The sequence below is a fragment of the Oncorhynchus tshawytscha genome, linkage group LG02 (assembly GCF_018296145.1).
Source record: "Oncorhynchus tshawytscha isolate Ot180627B linkage group LG02, Otsh_v2.0, whole genome shotgun sequence".
Lineage (NCBI taxonomy): Eukaryota > Metazoa > Chordata > Actinopteri > Salmoniformes > Salmonidae > Oncorhynchus > Oncorhynchus tshawytscha.
The window spans coordinates 15,917,892-15,944,533 of record NC_056430.1 but is presented as its reverse complement, the minus strand read 5'-3'; the positions used below and the strand labels follow the sequence as shown (position 1 = coordinate 15,944,533).

General features: G+C 43.7%; 1 protein-coding gene across 4 annotated transcripts in view; it reads right to left on the bottom strand.

Annotated features, from left to right (window-relative positions):
• Positions 1-26,642, bottom strand: part of LOC112220915 (semaphorin-3F-like) — a 106,821-nt gene that overhangs the window by 50,350 nt on the left and 29,829 nt on the right. The window lies entirely within an intron of this gene.

Below are 26,642 nucleotides of genomic sequence, written 5' to 3'. Positions count from 1 at the left end.
GCAAAAAAAGTGTCTGGACCCTTCTATAAAATAGAGATTTGGTTATAAAAAAGCTAAATTCTCCTTTAACCCACAGACAGAGATAAAAAAAATCTACAACATCACCAGCTGGCAACGAGGAATAAAATAAACGACAGTAAATGTAGCAAACATTGAGAAACCTACAAAAAATATTGAAATAGCATGACACTTAATATCTGCATGGTCTGCTTAAGACTAATCAGGCCGAGGAGAGTTAACTAAATATACAGCTGAGGTACATGCTCTCTGCCGTTAAAATGATATCAAAACATGACATTAAATAAATCACTTTTATACTGGAATAATTACAGTCTTATGTTACATTAAATAGTGCTTGTGGTTTGTTTTGCAAGATGGACATTTCATGTAATTGTGTTTTAGAACGATCACTGGATCCAACAATCATCTTAAAAATACATATCCCCATTTCAGCATTTTCTGTCTCTGAGAAAATTCCCATTGTAAGTAAAGAGTATTATGGGATAATTTAAACGTTTTCTGGCTGTTTAACATAAAACAAAAAAACTGAAAACACGTCTTCTGCGCTGCAAAATTCCTTGTGGCTAAACACACTGCTGTTAAAAATGGGTGGTGTCTGTTGTTTCAAATAGGGTGAATGAGAAACATCAGGAGCACCAAATATACAGTAAAGCATGCCCCTGCATAACATATGACTGGAGATCAGGAGACTAGGAGGGAGGGACACACTGAGTAGAGATGTGTCTGCTTCTCTCCTGCCTGTCTGTCCTCTTCCTTTGTATCTGTCCTGGATTACAGAACACAGCAGGTATACTGTCGGACATGACACAGCAGGTATACTGTAGGACATGACACAGCAGGTATACTGTAGGACATGACACAGCAGGTATACTGTAGGACATGCCACAGCAGGTATACTCTATGACATGCCACAGGAATTATACTGTAGGACATGACTCAGCAGGTATACTGTAGGACATGACACAGCAGGTATACTCTATGACATGACACAGGAATTATACTGTAAGACATGACTCAGCGGGTATACCGTATGACATGACACAGCAGGTATACTCTATGACATGACACAGGAATTATACTGTAGGACATGACACAGGAAGTATACTTTAGGACTGAGCACAAGATTGAGCAGGGTGGGGTTACTGGCTATCTGCTTACTTAGCCCTTTCACCTCCGAATCAGATTAGTAATCCTTTTGTGACACCTACAGTACGCTGGACCGACTGACTGACACCCATATGCCGTTGAACGGCATATCTTTCTCTATCAGCATATCCTTCTCCTCGCCGTGCATGCTCGCCTCGATCTGGGCAAATTGAAGTGCAATCTGGTAGCTGAGAAATATTTATTTCCTTTGCCATTAGCAGGTTACAGCATATCTCCACTGTAACTAAACTACTGGTAGAAGCATGGTGAAATCACAGTTATGGTATGATGATGGTTCTAAAGCCCACATCCTCCTTCTATGATGGGATGGGAAAGCTATCATCTACACTGAAGAGTAGATTGAAGTCATTCGGTAATAATATAATGATATAGCTATGACACTTAGCACAGGTTTTTATCAAAGCGACTTAAGACAATTTAACAAATAAAGTATTTCCAATCAAATCAAATTGTATTTGTCACGTGCCGAATACAACAGATGTAGACCTTACCGTAAAACGCTTACTTACAAGCCCTTAACTAACAACGCAGTTAAAAAAATTGAGTTGAGAAAATATTTACTAAATTAACTAAAGTAAAAAATAAAATAAAAAATAACTCAATAAAATAACAATAACGAGGCTATATACAGGGAGTACCGGTACCTTGTCAATGTGCAGCGGTACAGGTTAGTCGAGATCATTTGTATATGTAGGTAGGCATAGCGAGTAGCAGAAGTGTAAAAACAAAGCCCCCCCCCCCACCCCTTTGTTTTTACACTGCTACTCGCTGTTTATTATCGCTGCATAGGTGTCAATGTAAATAGTAATTTGATTAAATGGCCATTTGATTAACTGTTCAGCAGTCTTATGGATTGGGGGTAGAAGCTGTTAAGGAGCCTTTTGGATCTAGACTTGGCGCTCCTTTACCGCTTGCCGTGCGGTAGCAGAGAGAACAGTCTATGACTTGGGTGACTGGAGTCTTTGACAATTTTTTGGGCCTTCCTCTGACACCGCCTGGTATATACAGTGCATTCGGAACGTATTCAAACCCCTTTACTTTTTCCATATTTTGTCACGTTACAGCCTTATTCTAAAATGTATTAAATTGTATTTTTCTTCATCAATCTACACACAATACCCCATAATGACAAAGCATGTCAGAGAAAAAACCAAGCCATGAGGTCGAAGGAATTTTCCGTAGAGCTCAGAGACAGGATTGTGGCGAGACATAGGCCTGGGGAGGGTACAAAAAAAATTCTGCAGCATTGAAGGTTCCAAGAACACAGTGGCTTCCATCATTCTTAAATGTAAGAAGTTTGGAACCACCAAGACTCTTCCCAGAGCTGGCCGCCCGGCCAAACTGAGCAAACAGGGGAGAAGGGCCTCGGTCATGGAGGTGACCAAGAACCCAATGGTCACTCTGACAAAGCTCCAGAGTTCCTCTGTGGAGAAGGGAGAACCTTCCAGAAGGACAACAATCTCTGCAGCCTTTTTGGTAGAGTGGCCAGACGGAAGCCAATCCTCAGCAAAGGGCACATGACAGCCCACTTTGAGTTTGGCAAAAGTCACCTAAAGGTGAAACAAGATTCTCTAGTCTGATGACACCAAGATTGAACTCTTTTGCCTGAATGCCAAGCGTCACGTCTGGAGGAAACCTGGCACTATCCCTACGGTGAAGCATGGTGGTGGCAGCATCATACTGTGGGGATGTTTTTCAGGGGCAGGGACTAGTAGACTAGTCAGGATCGAGGGAAAGATGAACAGAGCGGTGTACAGAGAGATCCTTGATGAAAACCTGTCACAGAGTGCTCAGGACCTCAGACTGAGGTGAAGGTTCACCGTCCACCAGGACAACAATACTAAGCACACAGCCAAGACAATGCAGGAGTGGTTCGGGACAAGTCTCTGAATGTCCTTGAGTGGTCCAGCCAGAGCCCGGACTTGAACCCGATCGAACATCTCTGGAGAGACCTGACAATAGCTGTGCAGCGACGCGCCCCATCCAACCTGACAAAGCTGGAGAGGATCTGCAGAGAAGAATGGGATAAACTCCCTAAATACAGGGGTGACAAGTTTGTAGTGTAATACCCAAGGAGACTTGAGGCTGTAATTGCTGCTAAAGGAGCTTCAACAAAGTACTGAGTAAAGGGTCTGGATACTTATATAAATGTGATATTTCAGTTTAATTTTTTTAATTGACAAAAAATGATTAAAACCTGTTTTTGCTTTGTCATTATGTGGTATTGTGTGAAGATTGATGAGGAAAAAAAGCTATTTAATCAATTTTAGAATAAGGCTGTAACGTAACAAAATGTGGAAAAAGTCAAGGGGCCTGAATACTTTCCGAATACACTGTTGGTCCTGGTTGGCAGGAAGCTTGGCCCCAGTGATGTACTGGGCCGTACGCACTACCCTCTGTAGCGCCTTACGGTCGGATGCCAAGCAGTTTCTGTATCGATGCTCTCGATGGTACAGCTGTAGAACCTTTTGAGGATCTGGCGACCCATGCCAAATCTTTTCAGTCTCCTGAGGGGGAAAGGGTGTTGTCGTGCCCTCTTCACGTCAGTCTTGGTGTCCCGTCGATGTTAAAGGGGCTAGTTTGGCCCTCTTTTTCCTGTAGTCGATGATCAGCTCCTTTTCTTGCTCACATTGAGGGAGAGGTGATCAGGCCTACCACTGTTGTGTCGTTATAAAACTTAATGATGGTGTTGGAGTCGTGCTTGGCCACACAGTCGTGGGTGAACAGGGAGTACAGGAAGGGATGAAGCAGACACCCCTGAGGGGTCCCCGTGTTGAGGATCAGTGTGGCAGATGTTGTTGCTTACCCTTACTACCTGGAAGTCCAGGATCCAGTTGCAGAAGGAGGTGTTTAAGAAGGTTTTGTCTCATTTGCATATTTTCATTTTAAAATGTATAAAACTTGTAATACAAAAATATCATGTATTTATGTATACTTTTAACTGGGAAAGTTTCAGTCTGGTAAATCTGGTGCCTGGCCTTAAAGTCCAGTGAGTGCATACATTTTAGTGTACGTCATCCTTGCAATCAAGATAAGTGCTCATCTCAGTTGCAGCTCTGATAGTTTTACCTAGCACGACATAATGAAAGTGAGAGGACGCATATAGAGGAGAAACCTTCACATATAAATTGTGTGTTCAGTGCCAACTGGTGTCAATAGTTCCACCCAAAGCAGATCAGAAGGATCTGGGATACATCACTGGAGCTAACCACAACCAGATGCAGATGTGTGTGTGTGTGTGTGTGTGTGTGTGTGTGTGTGTGTGTGTGTGTGTGTGTGTGTGTGTGTGTGTGTGTGTGTGTGTGTGTGTGTGTGTGTGTGTGCGTGCGTGCGTGCGTGCATGCGTGCGTTCCAGGACCTTATGGTTATGATGAGGAGATAAGGTTGAGGAGGAAAAAGGCCTTGGATTTAAGCACCTGTCACATTTACTGCATCTCAGGGGAGATTGACAGGCGAGCTGAGGGAGAACGAAAATCTATTAGGGAATGACCTCGACCTTGGAGCAGCAGACCTAATGGAACATCCCATCACAGGTAGGCCTGAGAATGTAACTAGTGAAGAGCTCTGTCTACCACAGACCCAGGCCAGCATGTCAATTACATCTGGTGGTAAACTGATATTGTCTGTCTGTCCACCAGATTATTTGATCCCTCTGCTCCCTCACTACTCTGTTCTACTGGGTGGGTGGACAGGTGGCTGGGCTGGGTGGCGATCTGGAAGGTGGCGATCTGGACGTAGAAGTCGCAGAAAGCAGAAAATCCCACATACCTGCCCAGGCATCCCATGTTGTCTGAATTCCCCCATCAACAGTTAGGTTCAGAGACCCATAATGGGAACATGTGGCTCACCTTGATTTGGCTTGTCTCCAGCCATGTGTGTGTGTTTGTGTTGCATGTATGGTACAGAACATACAATAAATGTTGAGCATACTGAGCAGCGGCTTTGTATAAGGAAAGAATGCTGACTCATTAGTGATCTTTCTCTTCCTATCTCTCCTTTAGACATCAAGGGACTAACGTATCCTTGCAAAGAGGGCTTCACTCACCTTGTGCGTACATGCATCTGTGATTGGGTGTGTGAGCATATAGGGGTTGTATTTTATTTATTTATTTCACCTTTATTTAACCAGGTAGGCTAGTTGAGAACAAGTTCCCATTTACAACTGCAACCTGGCCAAGATAAAGCAAAGCAGTTCGACACATACAACAACACAGAGTTACACATGGAATAAACAAACATACAGTCCATAATACAGTAGAAAAATTCTATAAACAGTGTGTGCAAATAAGGTAAGATAAGGCAGATAAGGCAATGAATAGGCCATGGCGGCGAAGTAATTACAATATAGCAATTAAACACTAATGGTAGATGTGCAGAAGATGAATGTGCAAGTAGAGATACTGGGCTGCAAATGAGCAAGATAAATAAATAAATACAGTATGGGGATGAGGTAGTTGGATGGGCTATTTACAGATGGGCTATGTACAGGTCAAATAAAATTGTATTTGTCACATACACATGCTTCTAGTTATGACAATGCAGTAATAACCAATGGGTAATCTAACCTAACAATTTCACAACAACTACCTTATACACACAAGTGTAAAGGAATGAAGAATATGTACATAAAAATATATGAATGAGTGATGGTACAGAACGGCATAGGCAAGATGCAGTAGATGGTATTGGGTACAGTATATACATATGAGATGAGTAATGTAGGGTATGTAAACATATAAAAGTGGCATTGTTTAAAGTGGCTAGTGATACATGTATTGCATCAAGATGGCAAGATGCAGTAGATGGTATAGAGTACAGTATATACATATGAGATGAGTAATGTAGGGTATGTAAACATTATATGAAGTGGCATTGTTTAAAGTGGCTAGTAATACATTTTTCATCAATTTTTACATTATTAAAGTGGCTGGAGTCGAGTCAGTATGTTGGCATCAGCCAAGGTGCATCCATGACCAGCTCTGAAACAAGATTGCATAACGGTAGGTTTCGAAATGGTCGGTGATCTGTTTGTTAACTTGGCTTTCGAAGACCTTAGAAAGGCAGGGTAGGATAGATATAGGTCTGTAACAGTTTGGGTCTAGAGTGTCTCCCCCTTTGAAGAGGGGGATGATAGCGGCTGCTTTCCAATCTTTGGGGATCTCAGACGATACGAAAGAGAGGTTGAACCGGCTAGTAATAGGGGTTGCAACAATTTCGGCAGATCGTTTTAGAAAGAGAGGGTCCAGATTGTCTAGCCCGGCTGATTTGTAGGGGTCCAGATTTTGCAGCTCTATCAGAACTTCAGCTATCTGGATTTGGGTGAAGGAGAAATGGGGCGAGTTGCTGTGGGGGGTGCAGGGCAGTAGACCGGGGTAGGGGTAGTGTCATGACGTTGCCCTCTTTGAGACAGCGAGCACCATCCCCCGCTCTCTGCTTCTACAACCAGATTGCTGTCGTCAGAGGTCGTAAATTCCGGAGAAGACCTCATGGACACACAGTTATAAAGAGTAGTTTTTCATGGAGACAAAGGAAATCCTTCCACCTCACAGAACTTGAGGACAAATTTCATGTTCCAGAGAAAGTGTAAAAGATTGGTGAAGAATCCAGCTATGAACTGGTCCGTTTGGCACAACTTGGGAAGCTCAAGAGAGACGGTGTGGCCTCATTACCATAACACTGTTTATATAATAGCCTCAGATATGAGGTTTACATCTAATTGTTGTATAAGATGAATGAGTGAGTATGATACTGTTTGTATAATGGTGTAATATGATTGTGGACTGTTTAATGAAGAAAAATACAATTCCCTTTTGATTTGAACTAAATCAGAGGACCGCCCCTGAGCCCAGTTAGGGTCAGACATCCTGGGAAAGCCCTCTTCTGCCACTCCGAATAAAACCCAACTTTGAGAAATTATCAGCAGACCAAACCTACCTCAATTACGAGATGGATAAAGGTTGTAGAGTCTTTTAACCATACCATGTGGTTAAACTCTTAGACTATCGATACCGACAGAATAAGAACAAGTCTTTTATATTGATTACTAGTCTGCAGCTAGGAATTTGGTATCTTTGAATGCAAAGAATGACAACCGCCGAAACATCCATTCTATAACGAATGTCACTGAACTATCCCCTCTAACCAAGACAGAGAGAGAGAGGGAGAGAGACGGACAATTCTACAAAATAAAGACTTTTCACCAGCGATCAAGACGACACACTGAGCGTAAATATATGTATTGATTGCAATTGTTCCCGAATGAGTGAGCGTTCATTAAAAGGATTAGCATTTTAATTGTTATAATTATCACTCTGTAGTGACTTCTTGGTCGACCCCCCCCCGATTTCCCCTTTGTCTAACAAGCCGCCATGCCGGTTCAGCCCACTAGGGCACATTTTCACGTAACCACATTTACCAAGTTTTTTTTGTTTTGTTTATGCATTTCTGTGAATTACTTAGTTAGTAATAAATAAATGATTTAAGACAATTGATGTATGGATGACTCATAGTGAAGACTGGGTTCGTGCAGATAACCAACCATTTACAACGTTTGGAATGAGACCAACGTGAGGTCAAATAAATAAATAATGAATCAGAAAACTATTGATCAGATATGAAAATATCTGAAAGGTTATATTGGGAAATTATAACTTTGTAATCTGAATACTTTCCTTGGTGCCCCAACTTCCTAGTTAATTACAGTTACATGATTATTCAGTTTAATCGAGTAACTAATTACAGAGAATCTTTGATAAAAACGAAGTCTTCAGTTTAATGATAGTAAAGACACGACAGGTAGCCAGGTGGAAAGCATGGCCAGCCGTAGAAAAATGCATATTGGAATTCTCAATTCTAGTGGATTTATCGGTGGTGACAGTGTTTCCTAGCCTCAGTGCAGTGGGCAGCTGGGAGGAGGTGCTCTTATTCTCCATGGACTTTACAGGGTCCCAGAACTTTTTGGAGTTTTGTGCTACAGGATGCAAATTTCTGCTTTAAAAAGCTAGCCTTAGCTTTCCTAACTGCCTGTGTATATTGGTTCCTAACTTCCCTGAAAAGTTGCATATCACGGGGGCTATTCGATGCTAATGCAGAATGTCACAGGATGTTTTTGTGCTGGTCAAGGGCAGTCAGGTCTGGAGTGAAACAAGGGCTATATCTGTTACTGGCTCTACATTTTTTGAATGGGGCATGCTTATTTAAGATGGTGAGGAAGGCACATTTGAAGAATAACCAGGCATCCTCTTCTGACTGGATGAGGTCAATGTCCTTCCAGGATACCCAGGCCAGGTCGATTAGAAAGGCCTGCTCGCTGAAGTGTTTTAGGGAGCGTTTGACAGTGATGAGGGGTGGTCGTTTGACCTCAGACCCATTACGGATGCAGGCAATGAGTTAGTGATCGCTGAGATCTTGGTTGAAAACAGCAGAGGTGTATTTGGAGGGAAGGTTGGTTAGGATGATATCTATGAGGGTGCCCATGTTTACGGATTTGGGGTTGTACCTGGTAGGTTCAGTGATAATTTGTGTGAAATTGAGGGCATCAAGCTTAGATGGTAGGATGGCCGGGGTGTTAACCTGTTGCGACGAGCAATCCCGTATCTGGGATCCTATTTATAGCCTCAAGCTCATTACCATAACGCAATGTTAACTATTCATGAAAATCGCAAATGAAATGAAAGAAATATATTTGCTCTCAAGCTTAGCCTTTTGTTAACAACTCTGTCATCTCAGATTTTTAAAATATGCTTTTGAACCATAGCTAAACAAGCATTTGTGTAAGAGTATTGATAGCCTAGCATAGCATTAAGCCTAGCATTCAGCATGCAACATTTTCACAAAAACAAGAAAAGCATTCAAATAAAATCATTTACCTTTGAAGAACTTCAGATGTTTTCAATGAGGAGACTCTTAGTTAGATAGCAAATGTTCAGTTTTTCCAAAAATATTATTTGTGTAGAACAAATCGCTCCGTTTTGTTCATCACGTTTGGGTAAGAAAAAACCCGAAAATTAAGTCATTACAACGCAAACTTTTTTTCCAAATTAACTCCATAATATCGACAGAAACATGGCAAACGTTGTTTAGAATCAATCCTCAAGGTGTTTTTCACATATCTATTGACGATAAATCATTCGTGGCAGTTTGGTTTCTCTTCTGAAGAAAATTAAACGCGCATGGACCTGGAGATTACGCAATAATTTCGACGGAGGACACCGGGCGGACACCTGGTAAATGTAGTCTCTTATGGTCAATCTTCCAATGATATGCCTACAAATATGTCACAATGCTGCAGACACCTTGGGGAAACGACAGAAAGTGCAGGCTCATTCCTGGCGCATTCACAGCCATATAAGGAGACATTGGAACACAGGGCATTCAAAATCTGGACCATTTCCTGTATGAAATGTCATCTTGGTTCGCCTGTAGCATTAGTTCTGGGGCACTCACAGATAATATCTTTGCAGTTTTGGAAACATCAGAGTTTTTTCGTTCCAAAGCTGTCAATTACATGCATAGTCGAGCATCTTTTCGTGACAAAATATCTTGTTTAAAACAGGAAAGTTTTTTTTCCAAAAATTAAAAGAGCGCCCCCTATCTCGAAGAAGTTAAGCATGTCCCAGTTTAGGTCATCTAGAAGCACGAGCTCTGAAGATAGATGGGGGGCAATCAGTTCACATATGGTGTCCGGGGCATAGCTAGGGGCAGAGGGTGGTCTATAGCAAGTGGCAACAGTGAGAGACTTTAAAAGTTTTAAAAGTAGAAGCTTGAATTGTTTGGGTACAGACCTGGATAATAAGACAGAACTCTGCAGTAGATTGCAGCACCGCCCCCTTTGGCAGTTCTATCTTGTCGGAAAATGTTATAGTTAGGGATGGAAATTTCAGGGTTTTTGGTTGTCTTCCTAAAACAGGATTCAGACACGGCTAGGACACCTGGGTCGGCAGAGTGTGCTAAAGCAGTGAATAAAACAAGCTTAGGGAGGAGGCTTCTAATGTTAACATGTATGAAACCAAGGATTTTACGGTTAAAGAAGTCAACAAATGAGAGCACCTGGGGAATAGGAGTGGAGCTAGGCACTACAGGGCCTGGATTAACCTCTACATAACCAGAGGAACAGAGGAGGAGTAGGACAAGGGTACAGCTAAAGGCTATAAGAACTGGTCGCCTAGTACATCCGGAATAGAGAGTAAAAGGACCAGGTTTTTGGGCGCGACAGAATAGATTCAAGGCATAATGTACAGACAAAGGTATGGTAGGATGTGAATACAGTGGAGGTAGTCCTAGGCATTGAGTGATGATGAGAGAGATATTGTCTCTAGAAACATCATTTAAACCAGGTGATGTCATCGCATGTGTGGGAGGTGGAACTAAAGGGTTGGCTAAGGTATATTGAGCAGGGCTAGAGGCTCTACAGTGAAATAAGACAATCACTAACCAGAACAGCAATGGACAAGGCATATTGACATTAAGGAGTGGCATGCGTAGCCGAGTGATCATAAGGGTCCAGTGAGTAGTGAGGCTGGTTGGAGACACGCCGATTCAGACAGCTAGCTGGCCGGGGCTAGCAAGCTAGCAGAAGGGCCTCAGAGGGACGTTGCGATGGGGGATGTCTGTTTATAGCCTCCTCGTGCGGAGCCTCCTCATGGGTTTACGTCGGTAGACCAGTCATGATGGATTAGTAGGGTTTCGTGTTGTAAAGTGGACCAGTCCAATTGGAAAAATACGTATAGTGGCCCAAGAAATTGTCAGATGGAGCGAGAGCCAGAAAAAAAGTCCTTATTTTAGCCTGACAGAGGCAGGGATATAGAAAGGACATCCAGGACATCAGAATAACCAGGTTGATCTGAACTAGAGGCCTTATCTCAGGGAGCTGTAATGTGACAGCCTGGTGTTTGCCTCCCATCGACAGCTCATAATCAGCCCCTACCACCACCCACTGGTCCGGGACTGTTGACTCAGAACACATGTCACAGGAGCTGATTGGTGTTTACCTTCACCTGTCAAGGAGAAATAATTGCCACCAGATTATGTCTTATCTCTGAGTCTCTGGAGGTTGTCACTCCGACGCTCTCATACTCCTCCGCAGCTGTGACTGACAGTGTGTGTGTGTTCGTGTATCAGTATGTGTATGTGTGTGTGTGTATAGATGTGTGTGTGTGTATATGCACGCACATCTGTGTGTGACAGTGCAGCAGCGAGCAAAGCTCTACAATCCTCACATCAAATCAGGGACACCTGTCTCCCAGTGCAGGGATCAGGAAGAGGCAACATTGATTTAAGCAGCGCTGCTCCTTCAGCTGAGTTCCTGTGTGGAAACAGGAGATTATAAAAATCTATCTGGGCTTGTTTCAGATGACAGGAGAGGTTAATTAAAGCCACAGGGAGAAGGTGTTGACCTTCACATCATCTGACACTTTTCTCTGTCTTCGTCACCCTCTGGTCAGTGCACTTGATCGTGACTTTTTCTTCATTAAAGGAGGAGAGAAAATGTGAATCAACTGCGGTGCCGAGTGGAAGAAGGAGAGGAGTTGTCTCAGAAGGAGTTGTCTCAGATAAGTGAACACGTACAGCATCAGTCAACTTAATGGCAGTTGCAAATGTGCTATCCCACTATCAATCTTTTCCTTCCCAGGAACCAGTCAGGGATGTTAGACTGACGAAACACAAAGTGCCCTGTTTTCCAGAGTGATGCTATTGGCTTTTTTTGTTTGTTTAATTCAACCAAACAGTCCAAGCAAGCGCAACACATGAATCATCACTTGTACTTTGTTAAGGAAAAGACCTGTAATCGCTCTGCATTGCAAGCACAAAAATCATGTGGCCAAACCAAATGATCAGGAACTCCTTTGAGTCGTAGAACAGTGCTTGGGGAAAAGTGGAGGAGAATGACAGAGTTGACATGTACTAATAGAACGTGAGCTCTGAGAGGTTGTTTGGGGTGAAAGGGTGGGACTGCACTATCTGAGGTAAACATCTGAGTCTCTATCCCACACGCCCTCTTCCTCACCAGATGCGGCCAAAGACAGATGCCTGACCCGCAGCAGCCCATGGTCAGGGGTTAAAGGTGAAAGGGAGCCAGGGGGCTGGTGAGAGGGTTTATCCTGGTCCAGCATAATCTGGGATTATGTCAGTGGCCAGTGTGGCTCGCCTGATCACAATCAGGGGCTAGGGATAGGTGGAGGGGGATAAGAATGGTGAGGGTCGAGAGGCACTCCATCAGGAGGATGGTCAGGTGGTCAGCCACTGAGAGGAGAATGGACTGTATGGAGGCTGGGACGTTGACAGTCAAGGGAGGATGAGTGGAGTTGTTCTACTCATTTTGAGTATTGACAGTGAACTGAATCATGACATAAAACAGTCATTTTTATGTAATGTTTACGGTCTCTCTCAACAATGTTTTCAATGGCATCCTTCCAACAATACAATTGGCTATAAAAAAAACAGCATAGTGCATCAAATCCTTCAACATGGCTCCAAGAATCTACAAGAATAGTTTCCATATTCTACAGCAAAAAACAGCCTTGGAGATGCCAAAAAGTTGATAAACGTATGCAGAGCTTCTAATACCATAAACACTGTTGCCCTGGAGCGTGTCAGTCTACTGGTTCTAACCTCCTCCCTCAGAACACCAATCCCTGGCTTCTGGTGAACGCTGAGAACGATGGTTCCTCGCCTTGGTACCATCAAATCAAATCAAATCAAATGTATTTATATAGCCCTTCGTACATCAGCTGATATCTCAAAGTGCTGTACAGAAACCCAGCCTAAAACCCCAAACAGCAAGCAATGCAGGTGTAGAAGCACGGGGGGCCTATATCTCAGTGGCACTGTCTGGGTCCTGGCTAGCGAGTGGGTGGGGGAGCTTCAGAGTAGACTAGAGGGGGTATGTGTAGCTCTTTATCTAGCCTCTGTAATGGTGATAGAGCTGTGTTTATTGTTGTAGCTGTGCTGTAGGCTAGCCGGCGGTGTGGTGCGGTAGGGGTCAGGGTGTGTGTGTGGCTGGCCCGGTACTGAGACCATCAAAGGGATCATTGATGAGCAGAATAATAAGACAGAGACCTGGAGGTGGTGTGGATTAATAGAGCATCTCTCTCTCTCTCTCTCTCTCTCTCTCTCTCTCTCTCTCCTGGCAATTAAAGCAAACACTCAACAAAGTTAACTCATGTAAAACATACTGTGCCCTTAAAAAGGTTGGGATGGTGTTCTTCGGCTTGCAAGCCTCCCCCTTTTTCCTCCAAACATAACGATGGTCGATATGGCCAAACAGTTCTATTTTTATTTCATCAGACCAGAGGACATTTCTCCAAAAAGTACGATCTTTGTCCCCATGTGCAGTTGCAAACCGTAGTCTGGCTTTTTTTTATGGCGGTTTTGGAGCAGTGGCTTCTTCCTTGCTGATTGGCCTTTCAGGTTATGTCGATATAGGACTTGTTTTACTGTGGATATAGATATTTTTGTACCTGTTTCCTCCAGCATCTTCACAAGGTCCTTTGCTGTTGTTCTGGGATTGATTTGCACTTTTCGCACCAAAGTACCTTCATCTCTAGGAGACAGAACGCATCTCCTTCCTGAGCAGTATGACGGCTGCGTGGTCCCATGGTGTTTATACTTGCATACTATTGTTTGTACAGTTGAACGTGGTACCTTCAGGCGTTTGGAAATTTCTCCCAAGGATGAACCAGACTTGTGGAGGTCTTAGCTGATTTCTTTTGATTTCACCATGATGTCAAGCAAGTAAAATTCTCCATGATTTCAAGTAAATAGTCATTTACAATATTAACAATATCTATACTGTATTTTTGATCAATTTGTAAAAAATATATGTGGGTTTGGAAGTGATGCAGACAATTACATTGATGGAAGCTAGAATCTATCTGCAATATTAAAGCTGATCTACCCACTAAAAAAGAAGCCCTAACACCCATGATGAATTCACACTGAGAATCTCCTTTATAACTTAAGGATCTATTTTTCCCCACTACATCAACTGTCTGCTCTTCCTCATATGATAATTTATTTTAAAAAACGAGCACCAAAGGGTGAGTAAAGGGGTGCATTAGATTTATTCTTTAGCCTGATCTCTCCTTCTATCTTTACACATACAATGGAGTGCTGGGCTTGATTTTGGGAGTAGTGTAGAGTCTGTATCCCCCTTCCCCTCTCCAGCAACAGGGTCATGGCCAGCATGGCTCCAGCAACAGGGTCATGGCCAGCATGGTGAGAGGTGGGTAGGGGTAGATGGGGGGAGGTGATGAGAGGTACATGGGGAAATTAGAGGGGGTAATTAGGAGGTATATTTAAAGAGACCATTAGAACGGAGTGTTGACTCAGGGACTACTGAGACTGAGCTATCCACCGCTCTCTCTCTCCCCACTCCAGGGCAGTGAGAGGAGCCTAAGATGGCCTCCCGGGTCATTGATCAACCCCAGGACAGGACTGATGGTGGTGGGGTAGAGGGGTGAGAATGGAGGAAGGAGTCCCCAGGGTGGATGAGTCTGACAGCGTGGCCTAAGAGCTTTCATTTATCAACACAAGCCTGGCAGGAGGAGTGCCTTGGCAACTTAGTGTTCTCTCTCTGAGCCTGAATGACTAGTACAGAGGCTTTAGTGAGGCTATAGAGAAAGACGCTACTGGCTGACTGAGGGGGCAGAAAACACTCAACTCTGTTTCCATTTTCATTTCAAAGCAGCTCACTCACAGTCGAAGGCGTAGCTTTGGGAGGCGTACCGAGGTCTAACAACGACAATCACGGACAGAAAGTTCCTTGACACTCACAGAAACACTGACAGACATGGCTGGCTGTAGCCATTAGAGGTAGGAAAGAAAGAAAAAGGACCACACCAGGACCTGTAGGTTTCCTCCCGGGACCTGTAGGGTCCCTCCCAGGACCTGTAGGGTTCCTCCCAGGACCTGTAGGGTTCCTCCCAGGACCTGTAGGGTTCCTCCCATGACCTGTAGGTTTCCTCCTTGGACCTGTAGGGTTCCTCCCAGGACCTGTAGGGTTCCTCCCAGGACCTGTAGGGTCCACAACAGGACCTGTAGGGTTCCTCCCAGGACCTGTAGGGTTCCTCCCAGGACCTGTAGGTTTCCTCCTTGGACCTGTAGGGTTCCTCCCAGGACCTGTAGGGTTCCTCCCAGGACCTGTAGGGTCCACAACAGGACCTCTAAGCCCACATACAGGTCCCTCCCAGGATCCAAAAGATACGGTCTATGTATGGTCAGTTGCATCGCAAATTCAGAACTGCTGGACAGCAACATAATAAACTAAAGCTGCTAAGGTTTAAATTAAATAATGAAATAGGTAGCCTTGCCTACAAAACTAAAACAATCCACATGATTAACATGACATCAACAACGCAGCCACATGTCGAGTCCCCGGTGCCGACACATTCGGAAATCAAAAGATGGTTTGCTATTTAGTTTAAAAGCTCTGACGAAGGCCAAGAGAACAATAAACACTTTTCAATGAGAAAACAGAAATCCATTTGGGGTAAAAACATTTTTTAAAGATTGTCAAGAAAATAACTGTCGGTCTCACGGTAATTGACCGTTAATTAACCTTAAACACATTTAGCATCACCCGGCTTCCACACATGGCCTACAAGCCACTGGAACATCTACATTTTAAAAAGTCTAATAAATCCATGTAATATAGTCTACACCTTCACAATAAAGTCATTATTATTTTAGACAGGTCTAAAGAAGTATGATAGGAAGAAAATGTAGTGTATTTCAGAAGAACAGAATAACATACTCTGAGTTGTCCTTATGTTAGGTCCTGATCTGGCTGTGCCAAATTGCTGTGGGCTTCACTAGTTCATTTAGCAGACAAGATTTGCTTAGAATTCCATGGCATTATTTTATATTATTTTATACTATGAAGAATACAATTGAACAAAGATGAATAAAATATAAATATTTTCTCCAAATGATTTGAGGGAGTGAGCACATATGGTTATTCTGTGTTGAGCGGTTAACAAAGAAATAGGTACTCCGATATGCTTAATTTAGAGTTATTAATGTAACCTTAATTGTTCTACTAACATTGGGCTATATGTTTTGATTTTTAATACATTGTAAGGCTGCATGATGAGACTCTAATGATGATTTGAAAAAAGTTGCTTGAAAGACATGAGCTCTGCTTTCTGTTTTTGCACAGGCTGTACACACTCCAATAGTCTCTCATTCACAATTTGACAAGCACTTGATAATGCCTCGAATTTCACGGTGGTATCCCCTTTGTGGCCGTAATGCCCCCTAAAAAATCCATGCCTTTTGCGGCCAATGGCCGTTGTGCCTTTGGCCCAGAGTGCTGCGTTGTGCTCTTCTCCATGAGTGCTGTGCACTCCGAAGCACCTCTTACTCACAAGGCTCTCCATCACATGATTGGGGGTGGCAGGTAGCCTAGTGGTTAAAGTGTTGGGCCAGTAACTGAAAGGTTGCTAGATCAAATCCCTGAGCTAACAAGGTAAAAATATGTTGTTCTGCCCCTGAACAAGACAGTTAACCCATTGTTCCTAGGATGTCATTGTAAATAAGAATTTGTTCTTAACTGACTTGCCTAGTTAAAAAAATTATAATTGGGCCTTCCTCACAGGCTACAAGTGAAGTTGGATGCAATTGCGTCCGTCCTTATATTGAAGATATTGGAAGAGCTGTCTTCAAGATGAGTAGACTATTCTGTTCTGTGTGAGAAGTAAATATTCCAAAAATAGTATGGGATAGTTGAGGGATGCAATAGATGCCAAAATAATACAAATTTTACACAATATGGCTGATGCAACATTTAGCTTAAAATGTTGATAAACTATCAGGTTATTTCTTCACATTATAAGCGCAGCAATGCGCACATGGCAGTAGGCTATATGCACACATTTTCCATTAGCGGAAAAACACCAGTATCAAAAGTGACCGCAAAATTGGTTATGCATGTAAGGCTTTTATTATGAAGGTGCCTTTTTATGGTGAAAATAAACTTCCCCAAACTTGAAACTCCACAACTCTTGCTTATGTATGCCAGTTACGCTCTAAACCCCTTGTAAAGCAGATTAATGTGCTTCATGTTAAGAAGTTATTTGGCCACTTTTGTTGTGATACAAACCTTATTAAAACATATACTGTAGGCCCATGGGCTAGGCTACATGAGATGTGCCACTATGATTAGAAAAAGTAGAAAATAAAAGGCAGTTTCTTATGCTGGGCATCATTCACCAGTGATAATGTAAAATTCACAAGTTATAAGGCTAATATTGTCACCCATCAGACTATTTTTGATTTACTCTTGTCTTTACATATACTAAATAATATATGTGTGAAATTTGTTTTTATTTAGAATGGACCATTAGCATGCACCTGTCTCGAAACAGGGACAGGGGAAAAAATACATGTCATCTCTGCACTTAAGTAGCAAATGGAGGATGCTTTTCCCATAGTTAATTTTCATGCCAGCCAGGTAGGCTATACTCCTGTTGTAAAGATAAACAATGTACTTAATATTAGGAAAGTTGAGAAAAAATAGGCCTAGCCTATAGAAAGCTGATGGGATCCTCCTCTTTTTAGTAGATGCCATCACTCTGTTTTCTCACGCAATTGCATAGCCTATAGAAATTTTGCGCAACATGAAGTGTTTGATGAGATTGATTTATTTTTATTTTTTACCCCTTTTCTCCCCAATTTCGTGGTATCCAATTGTTAGTAGTTACTATCTTGTCTCGTCGCTACAACTCCTATACGGGCTCGGGAGAGACGAAGGTCGAAAGCCACACGTCCTCCGAAACACAACCCAACTCCTTCTTAACACAGCGCGCATCCGACAAATGTGTCGGAGGAAACACCATGCACCTGGCGACCTGGTTAGCGTGCACTGCGCCCGGCCTGCCACAGGAGTCGCTAGTGCGCAATGAGACAAGGATATCCCTACCGGCCAAACCCTCCCTAACCCAGACAACACTAGGCCAATTGTGCGTCGCCCCATGGACCTCCCGGTCGCGGCCGGCTGTGACAGAGCCTGGGCGTGAACCCAGAGTCTCTGGTGGCACAGCTAGCACTGCGATGCAGTGCCCCAGACCACTGCGAAGTAGTGCCCTAGACCACTACCATCAGGCGTTTGATGAGATTTTTGATTACATTTGCATTGATATTAGAGTGATTAGAGGGACAATAGAGTGCTGAGTACCAGGTAGTTAACAAGTTTGGTAGGCTACTAATGACCATCAGCAGCATCAGCGAGAAGCCTAATTACCATGACTAAACGGTCACGTGGAATTTGACTGCCTTCATGACTCGTGACCGCTTACCCTACATTTTAACACCACTGCAGAAGATTCAATATTCGGCATCTTCCCAATTAAGTAGCCTAGTTTTGTTGTTTGGCTACTTGAAGAGAACTAGGGCCTATCACTTGCAGCCCACCTCTTCCAATACATTGTTCTACTAGATGAGTATGTGAGAATGTTATAGGTTAATTTCGGTAGCACAACCCCATATCTAATTATCTGCTGTTGTCAAAGCAGAAATTAGCATAACATCTGGTCATTTAAAGTGTACTCGATTTTGGAAATATCACAAACTAAAAAACATTATACTATACTAAACTATACGAATAATACTTACTTACTAATGTTTTATAATACTATAAAACATACTTTTTCCCCTCATACTAAAACAGTCTACTATTTAGGACTTAAGTATGTATATTCGAACACGGCTTGTGATCTCCATCATTCTTAAATGGAAGAAGTTAAGCCTCTTCCTAGAGCTGGCCGCCCTGCCAAACTGAGCAAACGGGGGAGAAGAGCCTTGGTCAGGGAGGTGACCAAGAACCCAATGGTCACTCTGACAAAGCTCCAGAGTTCCTCTGTGGAGATGGGAGAATGTTCCAGAAGGACAACCATCTCTGCAGCACTCCACCAATTAGGCCTTTATGATAGAGTGGTCAGACGGAAGCCACTCCTCAGTAAAAAGCACATGACAGCCCGCTTGGAGTTTACCAAAAGACACCGAGAGGACTCTCAGACCATGAAAAACAAGATTCTTTGGTCTGATGAAACCAAGACTGAACTATTTGGCCTGAATGCCAAGCGTCACATCTGGAGGGAACCTGGCACCATCCTTACGGTGAAGCATGGTGGTGGCAGCAACATGCTGTGGGGATGTTTTTCAGCAGCAGAGACTGGGAGACTTGTCAGGATGGAGGGAAAGATGAACGGAGCAAAGTACAAAGAGATCCTTGATGAAAACCTGCTCCAGAGCGCTCAGGACCTCAAACTGGGACAAAAGTTCACTTTCCAACAGGACAACGACCCTAGGCACACAGCCAAGACAATGCAGGAGTGGCTTCAGGACAAGTCTCTGAATGTCCTTGAGTGATCCAGCCAGACTTCAACCCGATCAAACATCTCTGGAGAGACCTGAAAATAGCTGTGCAGCGACGCTTCCCATCCAACCTGACAAAGCTTGAAAAGATCTCCAGAGAAGAATAGGAGAAACTCCCCAAATACAGGTTGTAGCGAGCTTGTAGCGTCATACTCAAGAAGACTCGAGGCTGTAGTTGCTGCCAAAGGTGCTTCAACAAAATACTGAGTAAAGGGTCTGAATACTAAAATTATGTAAAACAATTTAATACATTTTAGAATAAGGCCGTAACGTAACAAAATGTGGAAGAAGTCAAGGGGTCTGAATACTGTACATATAATCCATAAATGCACTGTACATATACCGGACTCTGACATTGCTCATTATAATATTTGTATATTTCTTAATTCCTTTATTTTTATTTTTTGGACTTGTGTGTATTGTTTTGTATTGTTGGGTATTACTGCACTGTTGGAGCTAAGAACATAAGCATTTCACTACACCCGCGATAACATCTACTAAATATGTGTATGCAACAAATAACATTTTATTTTATTGTTCTATCTAATATTTTTTTGTCATATCTGATATTATGACATCTTGTAGCCCTTTGGGGTACTTTAGATTAGCACAGGTGTCTGTAATTTTCTCTGGCTCACTGTGTGGCCTTATCTGTCCCACTATTGTTTGTGGAGACATTCTCTGATGAAGGTCGACTGACCGAAAGCTCAGCCACAATTAAAGAAATGTGCACCTGACAAAGTGTGAGGAGACTTTTTCCTGTTTCTACAGTTTTGCCTTTTGCCTCCAGCACCTTCACTAATCAGCTCTGGGTTTGGGGTAGATTATGCCTATTATCTGAAAGGTGAATGTAAAAAGTCACTTTAAGGACAGAGAAATTAATTAGGTTTGTCAGAGTCTATTTTTGCAGGATCAGGTACAATTACATTCATAGGCATGTTTAGATTCTGCTGAATTACTTCACCTCTCTTTCTTGGCCATGTTTTCTCTGTTAACCTTTCACTCTGACATGGATTTAGGGTACAACGTGGCCAACAATCACATTATGATTCCCCTGCCCTTATTACGCAGGGCTTTCAAACAGATTTAGCCAAGTGTAAAGGAGCAGGCAAAGGCTGTATTGTTAAGAATAAGAGCATAAGCTGGAGGAATAACAATAATAATACACTTCATTACATCAGAAGTCCTGTATAAGCTAAATGTCTTGCCCTGCTACAGTATGGCAATCTATTCTGACACACAGAATGCAATCCTTTCTGAGGCATCTGTAAATGGCCCATTGACCTTTGATTATCATCTGATTTTCCAGCAGAACATTGAAGGCTGAAAAGGAAAAACTGTCAAAAAGAGACCTTGACTCTGCCTCCCACACCGTGCCCTTTCACAATCATGATTCACGAGAGTACAGGTTATCCAGAAGGTTTTCTCAGCTCCAGCTCAGCTAGCCAAGGATTAGGACAAGACTCAACATGACATCTATAATAATAATAATACTTTGGTGGGTGCTTATACAGTATTGGTCCTATTTCAAGTGTGTATTATACACGTGAGAATTGGAAATGTGTTTTTTTGCATAACTCCTTCTCCCTGAGAGTGGGGTCACGGCCAGGGCTGCCATTATGAACGGCGACCCTGGAGCAATTAGGGTTAAGTGCCTCAAACTAGTGACCTTTACGGTTACTGGCCCGACGCTCTAACCGCTAGGCTACCTGCCGCCCTGCCACCCACTCTTAAATCCCAAGTCCTGTGTACTCATTTGGTCACCTTAACAAACCCTGCCAGAGACAGACTTTAATCAAATGCCTCATAGAAACCACCACCTTAATGGAGTTTACAGCATCACAAAACATTCTGGATTGTGATTATACTGTAGATCTGAACTCATTCCACGGTTCTCATATAGTACTATTGATTGTAATACAGTGTGCATGGCAAATTGACTGTGTCACTCGCTCCATCTGTGCGCTTCAGCACACACAGACATCCCCACCTATTTATCTCCTCCCTCCTGTAGTGTTTTAGGCCAATAGGGGGCGATACCATCCGCATGTTTTATTAGTACATAATCACGATGAGATAAAGGTTGACATCACCCAACCCAGGTCTATACTGTGAAAAGGTGACTGGGTGGGAGTGATTACAACCCCCAACTCTACAGATCCCCTCTCAGTCCTCAATATGCTAGGACTAACTGCCCTACAGAACAGAACAGGAGTCAGTAGGGTCAGAGGACAAACTGCCCTACAGAACAGAACAGGAGTCAGTAGGGTCAGAGGACAAACTGCCCTACAGAACAGAACAGGAGTCAGTAGGGTCAGAGGACAAACTGCCCTACAGAACAGAACAGGAGTCAGTAGGGTCAGAGGGGTTACCACACTACAAGCCATTAGTGGCCCTGCCAATGCTTCAGGCTCCTCTTCCTCTTCCAGGCCAGGGGTGTCCAGGGATTTGCCTGCCCTGCATACACCCACTTGACCTCTCCGTCTATGGGACACAAAGACCAGGGTCACCCCCGACCAGATAGGTGTCAACAGAGACCCCCAGCCCAACCTCTTGTGGCTAATGCCATGTGACAGGCAGAAGACACTGGGATAGCGGGAGGTCGAGGTGGCTGGTTGTTGTGCTGCGTGGCGTGGAGCCGTGGAGGCGTGGGTCTGTGACGGGGTGTCAGTGTTGGGCCCTGCCTGCAGAGAGGCTGGCTTATTCAGCTGACAGGCTTTGTGTTCAGTGAGCAGCAGATGGAGGCCATGCCACTAAGACAATGTGACAGGCATGGAGACCATGGAGCATGATGGGGGAGACCAAAACTAAACGTTCTCCCAATTCAGCCCTACCATGAGGAATACGAAATCACCTCTTAAAACAACATCAATCATCTTGAACTGTTTGTACAGTATTCAAAGCACTATTCTTTCCTTTTATCCCTCTCCCACGCTTGTATGGCTTTCCTTTTATCCCTCTCCCATGCCTGTATGGCTTTCCTTTTATCCCTCTCCCACGCTTGTATGGCTTTCCTTTTATCCCTCTCCCACGCTTGTATGGCTTTCCTTTTATCCCTCTCCCACGCTTGTATGGCTTTCCTTTTATCCCTCTCCCACGCTTTTATGGCTTTCCTTTTATCCCTCTCCCACGCTTGTATGGCTTTCCTTTTATCCCTCTCCCACGCTTGTATGGCTTTCCTTTTATCCCTCTCCCACGCCTGTATGGCTTTCCTTTTATCCCTCTCCCATGCCTGTATGGCTTTCCTTTTATCCCTCTCCCACGCTTGTATGGCTTTCCTTTTATCCCTCTCCCACGCTTGTATGGCTTTCCTTTTATCCCTCTCCCACACCTGTATGGCTTTCCTTTTATCCCTCTCCCACGCCTGTATGGCTTTCCTTTTATCCCTCTCCCACGCCTGTATGGCTTTCCTTTTATCCCTCTCCCACGCCTGTATGGCTTTCCTTTATCCCTCTCCCACGCTTGTATGGCTTTCCTTTTATCCCTCTCCCACGCCTGTATGGCTTTCCTTTTATCCCTCTCCCACGCTTGTATGGCTTTCCTTTTATCCCTCTCCCACGCCTGTATGGCTTTCCTTTTATCCCTCTCCCATGCCTGTATGGCTTTCCTTTTATCCCTCTCCCATGCCTGTATGGCTTTCCTATTATCCCTCTCCCACGCCTGTATGGCTTTCCTTTTATCCCTCTCCCACGCTTGTATGGCTTTCCTTTTATCCCTCTCCCACGCTTGTATGGCTTTCCTTTTATCCCTCTCCCACACCTGTATGGCTTTCCTTTTATCCCTCTCCCACGCTTGTATGGCTTTCCTATTATCCCTCTCCCACGCTTGTATGGCTTTCCTTTTAACCTGTAGGTGGAAGGGTTTGAGGAAAAAAATTGTGGGAAAGATATTCAAATAAATAGTAGCAAAGAATAAAACAAGCCATCAAATAAAATGTAAACATCTTGTTGTGTGTGTCTTTGCTTGATGGACTAGTTACAGTATAATGATTAATAGATGAGCCTCTCCTCTACTACTCTATGGATGCTGCTTAAGGTCAAGTTTTCTGTCTGCCCAAATTCCCTAAAGAGAAATCTTGAGAAGAAATTCCATTACTGACAGCCAGGCTGCACACAGGTATAACAAATCAATATTGCATTGACCCAGTGCAAGGATTTGTGGATAATTACACTCAAAAATCAAACTCTCTCCCTCAGGTTTGTTAAACCCTGCGACCACAACCTTGGCTTTAGAATAACATTAACTGACAGGTTACTTAGTTCTCAAACCCAAACACTCAGAGACCTCCAACAAGTTGTCCCAGTTAACTCCTCTACTGTTGTTGTTGTTACAGGGAAGAGCCAGGCTCAATATTGTGCTTCAATTCGACTGGCCTAGACGGTGACGCTCCAGAGAGTGAGAGATTGCGAAATGGATCCTCAGAAAGCTCTGTTTTCCCATCTCTCCTCAGCCTGGGCCTCAGCTTTTGGGTTCTCTGGTTCTCTGAACCAGCTCTCCTAAGGCTAAACTCCCCATAGGAATCTGGTTCCCCACAAGAACAACCCTCATTTGCAGGCCATTGATCCAGCCAGCCTGCTCCTTGGCAGATGGGAGTGGCCCAGAGGATTTCACGCTCTACACAAAGTGCATTGTGAGATCAGTGGTGGAGACCCATAAGAGTGATAGAGCAGCTCGGGTGCATGGAGCGCATCCTACCACCATCTCTGTTTATCCCAAACAGGAGGCATTCTTTACTCTCTTTATCTTTCTTTTCCATCATCACAATGGAACCATTCTGAACATGACCAGACTGTGTGAATACGACAGACTAGGGTTTGACCTTGTTCATGGGAAACATAAAAGACTTCATAGACACGCTCACCCGTTGGTACGTTCACACACATCATAAATGTGATCCAGGCTTTGAGTAGGACGCAGCAGGAGTGGTGGGTGGGGGTTAGGGGGAGAAAAAGGAGTGAGAAAGAGTCGGCAGGGTGCTCTGACTGACAGGGAGCTCCTCAAGGCTGAGTCCCCCTCCTCATTCTCGTTCCTTTGCCTGTTAGGCATGAATGAATGAAGAGTGGAGGGGGATATGGAGGTGGAGCGAGAAAGAGAGGGGGATGATGAGGTGGAGAGCTGTCAGTCAAGACCATTCCTCTGCCTTGCTGTGGAAGTCTGGCACTGCTCTGAGATGAAGGTAATGATAGTGGGAACAGAGGGAGGGATGGAGTGAGTGGAGGTGTTGGGGGAGGGATGGAGGTTGGGGGAGGGGGTGTCTTAAGGAATGCTGGGAGAGGGAATTATTACAGAAGGTTATTTTGATGGAAATAGTGGAGAAGAGCTGATGGAAGAGAATCTAATGGCAGTAAACGGTTGACAAAACATTTCATAGTCACCCCTATTTTTCTGCCCTACCCATTTCCCCATTGAAAACACTCCTCTCTTAGCAGTATCTGTCTCTTTAGGTTGTTGTGATACGAACAGGGTCGCTCTCTGAATGGAGGCCTGTTTGACAGGGCGAGAACATTTCCTATCAGAGGTGTGAAGAGAGATCTACCCTACACCTGCTGTCCAGCATGAAGTATTGAATGAACATATGGGGCGTGAATTTTATATCTTGCATGGGAGAAGTAATCTGGGGTCCAAACTAATATACAACCTGTCCATTGTCCTACCGAACATGTGGCCGTCTGTTTGTCTGGTCTGTCGGGGTCTCTACAGCCATACATGAATGATACTGATAGGAAAATGACAAATAAAAGCCAGCACTTCAAACCTAATGGGTTAAATATTCTAAAAATAAGTGCAGGCTAAAACTACCATTTACTACATTCCAATAGTGCAAATTAATTTGCTTTGAAATGAAGTTTTGTCATTTAAGATAAAACATGTTTGCATCCATTACATCCACCCAGCCAGCCACTTTAGCCATTTCATGTTTGACGGACAGACAGGACATCCTACCCTGTAACCTTTTTTCTCACCCATGACAACTAGGGTCAGCGTGGAGTCTAGGGTTATGTGGGGGAGTTGGAGGAGACTTTGCATTGCTCCAGTTACTCCCAGAAATGGTTAAAACCCTGTGAAGTCCATTGAATGTTCGTATCGCTACGGATCACTTTACACGTCTACACAGAGCAATCAATGAATGAAGATAAAGCCTACAGACGGGTTGGCTGACAACGTCACGAAAATTATGCTAAAGCATCGATGTGGCCGGAAGCCGTGCTTTGTTTTGATTCTGAACGGTCAGATAGCTAGCAACAATGAAAAGAAGCTGCCATGTGGGGAATCGTAGGTGACTGATTTCATGTCAATATGGCTAAAATGCAATAGCTATCTAACCAACAACTGTAATAATGTATTTGAGAGACAGGAAGTGCTCATTGTGCAAATGTATTTATTTTATCAATACATATGGAGACAAAATACAGTTTTCATCTAGTTAACAATCTAAGCCAACCCCGTCTGTTTTGCCCCATAGTTGCGCACTCAACCAACCCGTCTACAGACACAATCATTTAAGAGGCACAGTAAAGAGAGAGAAGAGTGAGAGCGCTAGCCTATCTTGTCTGTCACACTCTCTAACAGAGACCCAACAGAGCCCCAGCTTTGGTGCTGCTCCGTCTAGTTCACAACGTCCCTCTCATTAGTGCAGTCCAATGATGTGTATAAACCCTGGATGACTGACAGGGGGCGCTGTATTGAAGCACAACCCAGCCATCTTGGTACTCCTCCGAAATTATTTTGTTTGGGGGGAAAGCTATAGAAATGCATGTCTACATTCAATTTTCACATATTTATTCTATTACAGACACCTTAATGCATACTTTTAAATTATATTATATGAGCTTAACAAAAAAACACAAAAACTTTAAGTTCCTTGGGATACATATTTCAGAGGAGCTGAGATGGTCAAAGCACACCGTGGTGAAGCAAGCACGTCAGCGACTCTTCAAAGTCAGGATGCTGAAGAAATTCTTCCTGTGCCAGAGGGCCCTCACCGTGTTCTACAGGAGCCACACCATTGAGAGCATACTGTTGGGCTGCATCACAGCCTGGTACAGCAACTCCACCGCCACAGACCAGAAGGCTCGACAGGG